Source organism: Entelurus aequoreus, linkage group LG08 (assembly GCF_033978785.1).
Source record: "Entelurus aequoreus isolate RoL-2023_Sb linkage group LG08, RoL_Eaeq_v1.1, whole genome shotgun sequence".
Classification (NCBI taxonomy): Eukaryota; Metazoa; Chordata; class Actinopteri; order Syngnathiformes; family Syngnathidae; genus Entelurus; species Entelurus aequoreus.
Genome location: NC_084738.1, coordinates 66,805,606 through 66,812,283, shown reverse-complemented (window position 1 = coordinate 66,812,283; position 6,678 = coordinate 66,805,606).

Genomic DNA, 6,678 nt, shown 5'->3' with positions numbered 1-6,678 from the left:
AAATGGACGCTTTTAATGACAATTTAAGAAATGACCTGCATTGCGTTGGTGTATCCCCAACAGAGTTTCAGTTTCTGCTGTAGGACCACTTGCATTCAGAGGAAAGGAGCTACACTTCCATTTTTAGATGCCAGTATTGCGCATTAATAACACAAAAAGTGTATTGTTGTGATCATGGTTTAATTATCAAACATTTTCGGTTATGTAATTTGTGTTATTTCTACCTGAATAAATACTTCTGTTATTCTGTACATTACATGTTGTACAAGTTAATGGTATTCATACTGCTGCATGACAATGTCTTAACCGCCTCTATTAACTAATAAAGTGTAATTTTCAGCCTTCCTAACATTCTGTAATTGAGGACTATCGATCAGAACATGTTATAAAATAATACAGTATGTACAATATTTCAACCAGCTAGAATAGCATTTATTTAGGTAGAAATATCACAGATTACATTACAAAACATATTTGACAATTAAAGCATGATTGTAATGTAAGACATTTTAGTAATAATAATAATAATAAATACGTAATAATAAAAACAAAATGAGGCCAAAACTAAATCCTGGTTCCCACAATACTGTATTGGAAGTGTGTTGCCCAAATGCTAGCCTTGATGTTGGAATTCAGACATTTTAAAATTAATTTTTGTCACGACCAGAATTGGACTCTGAACACAGGCGCAGGATATCAAAAGCAGTTCTTTATTTTGACAAGGGAAGGGATCCAAAAACGGGAGAAACAAATCAGTTTACAAAAACAGATCTAACCTGACCACTAGATTTACAAAATTATTACCAGACACAAAAAGCTCCAGCAACGGAGGGAAAAAGGGGCTAAGAAACGAAACTACTAAATACAACAAAAGGCTCTCCGTTGGAGGCGATACTAGGAAGCTAGTCTTACCTGAACACGTTACAAACCAAAAACTCTCTCGAAGATCCAAAAGGTACACGAAAACGTGACTGTGGCTGTGGACAAGACTGTGGCAAAGAAACGCTGGAGGTACGCACATGGAGATACCAAACACTCTGGCACAGGACAGAAAGAGGACAGGACGTTTAAGCCTGGGGGAACAGGTGAAATCAATCAGGACAAACGATGACACACGAGGAAGGGCAAGTGATCTCAAACGAGAGGGAGAGTTAGCATTTCAAAATAAAACAGGAAGTGACAAGACAACCTGAAACCAGACAAGACTTCACCCGGGTGTGACACTTTTAGCAAGCCTGGCTGGGAACCATGGTTTTGTGTGTCTGTAGCTTTAATGCAAATGAGCTGTGTTTGTCCACACCATTCCAACAGCAACATTATGCTAGGTTGAAAAAAATAAAATAAACGGTCAAATTTACACCTTCCAGGTCTTGAGCCGGCTGACGGCTCGTTGGCGGAGCTCCAGGCTGCATTTTAAGATGTACAGCAAAGACTGTTTATTATCATTATTTTTTTTTCAATTTACAAAGCTTTCAAACCCAGTATCATGTCCGCCAGGAAGATCATTTTTCCTCCGTGAGAACCTTGACGGCGACCGCTTGAAGGCCCTTTTTAATCTTTATTTGTTTTTTGTATGTAAAGTTTGACAGTGACAATCAAACACGATGACATTAAACCCCTAAACAGATGTCCAAACAAACCGTGCGTGTCGTGACCACCGTACACAAATACGTGTGTTCCGATTTCCCGAAAAGGGCCTCTCACCAACTGCAAACATCAAAACACACGAGCGAGAAGCATCTTCTTGAAGTCATCTCGGAGCATTGCGCCAACCTGTTTATCAAAGACCAGAGGAAATCGGACCGGCCTGGTGGACACACACACACACACACACACACACGTTCAGGCAAACAGGTCTAATGAGTCACAGCTGCGAGCGCTTGCGTGATACGGACAACAATTAATGTGCATTTTGATGCGGAACATGTTGACCTACTAAAACAGAGAAAGTGGGAGAGTGGGCAAGAAGGGACTAAAAAGGAACCAAGTTACGATGTCCGTCCAGAGGGAAACGCACAAGGACAAATTGTGTGTAACGGAGGGTTCTGAGTGGTGGCACTTTGATTCAATGTTTATCAATCTATCAATGTTTACTTATCTAGCCCTAAATCACGAGTGTCTCAAAGGGCTGCACAAGCCACAACGACATCCTCGGCTCAGATCCCACATCAGGGCAAGGAAAAACTCAACCCAATGGGACAATGAGAAACCTTGGAGAGGACCGCAGATGTGGGGACCCCCCCCCCCCCCCAGGGCGACCAGTGCAATGGACGTCGAGTGGATCTAGCATAATATTCTGAGAGTCCAGTCCATAGTGGATCTAACATAATATTGTGAGAGTCCAGTCCATCAAATCAACTTTATTTATAAAGCACATTTAAAATTTACCACAGGGGTAGCCAAAGTGCTGTACAATGGGCAGGTTAAAAATAATACGAGAACCGAGCAAACACAACACAACACAAACAGAAATAAATAAATACAATATAAAAAACATAAAAACATAAAAACAGGTTCACAGCAGGTGTATTATGGGGCGCCGTTGCAGGATGGGTATCACTCAGTGTTAAAAGCCATGGAATAAAAGTATGTTTTTAAGAGAGATTTAAAAACAGGAAGAGAGGAGGCTTGTCTAACACTCAGAGGTAGGTCGTTCCAGAGCTTGGGAGCAGCAGCAGCGAAAGCTCTGTCACCTCTAAGCTTCAGCCTTGTGTCCGGGACCGTCAGTAGCAGCTGATCGGCTGATCTTAGGGATCGGGTGGGGCAGTAAGGCTGAAGGAGGTCGGAGAGATATGTTGGCGCGAGGTTGTTTAGACATTTAAAAACAAATAAAAGGAGTTTAAAATAGATTCTGTAACGCACAGGGAGCCAGTGAAGGGACGCTAAAATAGGGGTGATGTGCTCACGTCTGCGGGTCTGTGTTAGCAGACGAGCAGCAGAGTTCTGCACGAGCTGCAGGCGGGCGAGGGAGGCCTGGCTAATGCCTATATACAGGGCATTGCAGTAGTCTAAACGAGTCGAGATAAAGGCATGGATTAATTTCTCGAGATCATGTCCTGATAAAAGTGGTTTCACTTTCGCTATTTGGCGTAATTGATAAAAGCTTTTTTGTACAACGCTGCTGATTTGTTTTTCGAATTTAAAATCTGAGTCGAACTTTACCCCCAGGTTTGTGACACAGTCGCTGAGATACGGGGTCAGAGTGCCGAGGTCAACGTTGGGGCAGGGGGAGCGACTTGGACCGAACAACATAACTTCTGTTCTGTCTTCATTTAGGCTCAGGAAGTTAGCTGAAAGCCAGGCTTTGATGTCGTGCAGGCAGTCAATAAGACGTTGAACCGTGTTATTTTGTGCCATGGGAAAATAAATCTGGCAATCATCGGCATAAAAATGAAATGCAATATCGTACTTCCTAAAAATAGAACCAAGGGGGAGAAGGTAAAGCGCAAATAAGATTGGGGCAAGGATTGAGCCCTGCGGAACCCCATGTGGTAAAGGAGCTGTGGAAGACATAAAACTGTCTATTTTTACACAAAAACTCCTGTCAGTTAGGTACAACCGGAACCAGTTGAGGGCGGCGCCCTTAATGCCCACACAGTTCTCAAGACGAGTGATTAAGGTGGCGTGGTCGACGGTGTCGAACGCAGCAGACAGATCTAAAAGCACCAGGACAACATATTTACCAGAATCAGTTGACAGGAGGATATTGTTAAAAACTTTTAAAAGCGCTGACTCTGTGCTGTGGAGGGCTTTAAAACCGGACTGGAACAACTTAGTGATACCATTATCCTCTAAGAAGGGCAACAATTGACTGTAGACAACCTTCTCTAATATTTTAGAAATGTATGGAAGATTAGAGATAGGTCTAAGGTTAGAGAGGAGAGAGGGGTCGAGGCTTGTTTTTTTAAGTAGAGGTCGTACCACTGCATGTTTAAACTCTACTGGAACTATTCCAGAAGAGAGGCTACTATTGATAATGTTAAGGACACTTGATCCAATAGTAGCAAGTACCTCTTTAAACAGGCGAGGTGGGAGGGAGTCTGCAGGAGAACCAGAGGGCTTCATATGACTAACTGTGTCATTTAAAAAAGAAAAGGACACCGGCTCAAACTGACGGAAAACAGAAGAGAAATGCAGAGGAACAGAAGGGTCATATGAAGGCTGAGATAAACTGGCTCTAGTTGACACAATTTTGTCAGTGAAAAAATTGAGACAATTTTCACAGAATTCAAAAGAAGCATCAAAACCAACAGATTTGGGAGCATCAATGACAGTGTTTATAGTTTTAAACAGAACTCTGGGGTTGTTATAGTTAGAAGATATAATCTGAGATATAAATTCATCTCTGCCTTTACAGTCATCTGAAAGGATAACAAGCTTTCTTTAAAAATGGCAAAGGACAGATGCAGCCTGTCTTTTTTCCATTTTCTCTCTGCCATCCTACACTTGCGCCTGGCAGCCCGAGTGACGTCATTCAACCAGGGCTGAGGCGTGGCTTTAGAGCGGCGGCACTTGAAAGGAGCGATCGTGTCCAGTGTTTGTAAACAAATAGTGTTGAAACCAGAAACCAACTCTTCAGTATTTAAACATACAGAGGCTGCAGAATTATCCTCACAAAGGGTCGAAAAAATTGAGGAGAACAGAGCAAGAGACGAAGAATTAAACATGCGAGAGCACAATTTAACCGGACACTGAGTAGGAATATCAAACAGGATCGGCATATGATCAGAGAACACAGCGTCGCAAATGTCCAAATTAAAAACACACAAACTATACGAGAGCACTAAATGGAGTGTATGCCCGCGTTCATGTGTGGAACCACACACAGATTGTACGAAGTTAAAAGAGTCAATTACATTGAGGAAGCTCCTGGGAAGCGACTCGTCTGGACAGCAGGTGTGAATATTAAAATCACCCACAATAAGGACACGATCATATTTAGGCAGGATTTCAGCCAGAAATTCAGAAAAGTCAGTTATAAAGTCTTTGTGGTACTTGGGTGGTCGATAGACGACGACACACAGGACGACATCAGAAAGACCCAGTTCAAACATGCACAGTTCGAAGCTTGAAAAGGAGGATTGCACGCGGATCTGACGGCATTTAAAGTCATTTTTAAAAACGACTGCTAATCCTCCTCCTTTTCGGCCGGACGACCGCGGAGAATTGAAGTAGGAACACTCCGGAGGCAGAAGTTTATTAAGAGGGGCGGACTCACCGGCTCTCAGCCATGTTTCCGTCACACAGAGGAAGTCCAGTCCGCGGGAAGTGAAGAAATCCTTCAGGATAAAAGTTTTGTTTGTCAAGGATCTTGCGTTCACAAGACCGAACCTGGCGGGGGCCAGCACATCCAAGGCCGCAGCTAATCCAGGTGGGGCCCGACACACAGCCCGCAGGTGGCGGGAATCCACCCCGCGCCTCCGGGGGCGGGGACAGCAGGAGCGACGGCGGCAAGCCTCTTCCTCCAAACCAACGATAGGAACAAGCCAGGAACCGATGGGATCCAGCGAGCGTGGGTGCAGGAGGAGACCGGATACCGCACCATTCCTCCTTCGGGAAGCCACGGGAAGCCGGGCCAAGAGTGCCCTAACTTTCACCAGCTGGCCGCCACGTTTACCGCGGCGCCGGAGACGCTTCCGCCGGGGGAGAGGAGCCAGGGGGCGGGAAAGGAAGGCAGGAATCCGGCCAGGTGAAAAAGATGACTGGGACGTCAAAAAACCAACGTCGAAGTTGATCATATCAGTGGGAGAGGGGCAAAGATCCAACAGTGTTTGGCGGTCATACACAAGCAGTGAACTGACAGAGACGAAAATAGACGCAAACAACACAAAAACGAACAGAGCTGACAGCGAGAGACGGCGGGCCAAAGCACATACTGGCGCCATCTTGGAAAATGGGCGTCAGTCCATAGTGGATTTAACATAATAGTGAGAGTCCAGTCCATAGTGGATCTAACATAATAATGAGAGTCCAGTCCATAGTGGATCTAACATAATATTGTGAGAGTCCAGTCCATAGTGGATCTAACATAATAGTGAGAGTCCAGTCCATAGTGGATCTAACATAATATTGTGAGAGTCCAGTCCATAGTGGATCTTACATAATAGTGAGAGTCCAGTCCATAGTGGATCTAACATAATAGTGAAAGTCCAGTCCATAGTGGATCTAACATAATATTGTGAGAGTCCAGTCCATAGTAGATCTAACATAATAGTGAGAGTCCAGTCCATAGTGGGGCAAGCAGGAGACCATTCCGAGCGGAGACAGGTCAGCAGCGCAGAGACATCCCCAACCGATGCACAGATGAGTGGTCCACCCTGGGTCCCGACTTTGGACAGCCAGCGCTTCATCCGTGGCCACCGAACCTGTGCCACCCCCCCTCCCCCCCTCCACGAAGGAGAGGGGGGCAGAGCAGAAAAGAAACGGCAGATCAACTTGTCTAAAAGGGGGGTCTATTTAAAGGCTAGAGTATACAAATGAGTTTTAAGATGGGACTCAAATGCTTCTACTGAGGTAGCATCTCTAACTGTTGCCGGGAGGACATTCCAGGGTACTGGAGCCCCAATAGAAAACGCTCTATAGCCCGCAGACTTTTTTTGGGCTCCGGGAATCACTAATAAGCCGGAGTTCTTTGACCACAGATTTCTTGCCGGGACATATGGTACAATACAATCAGCA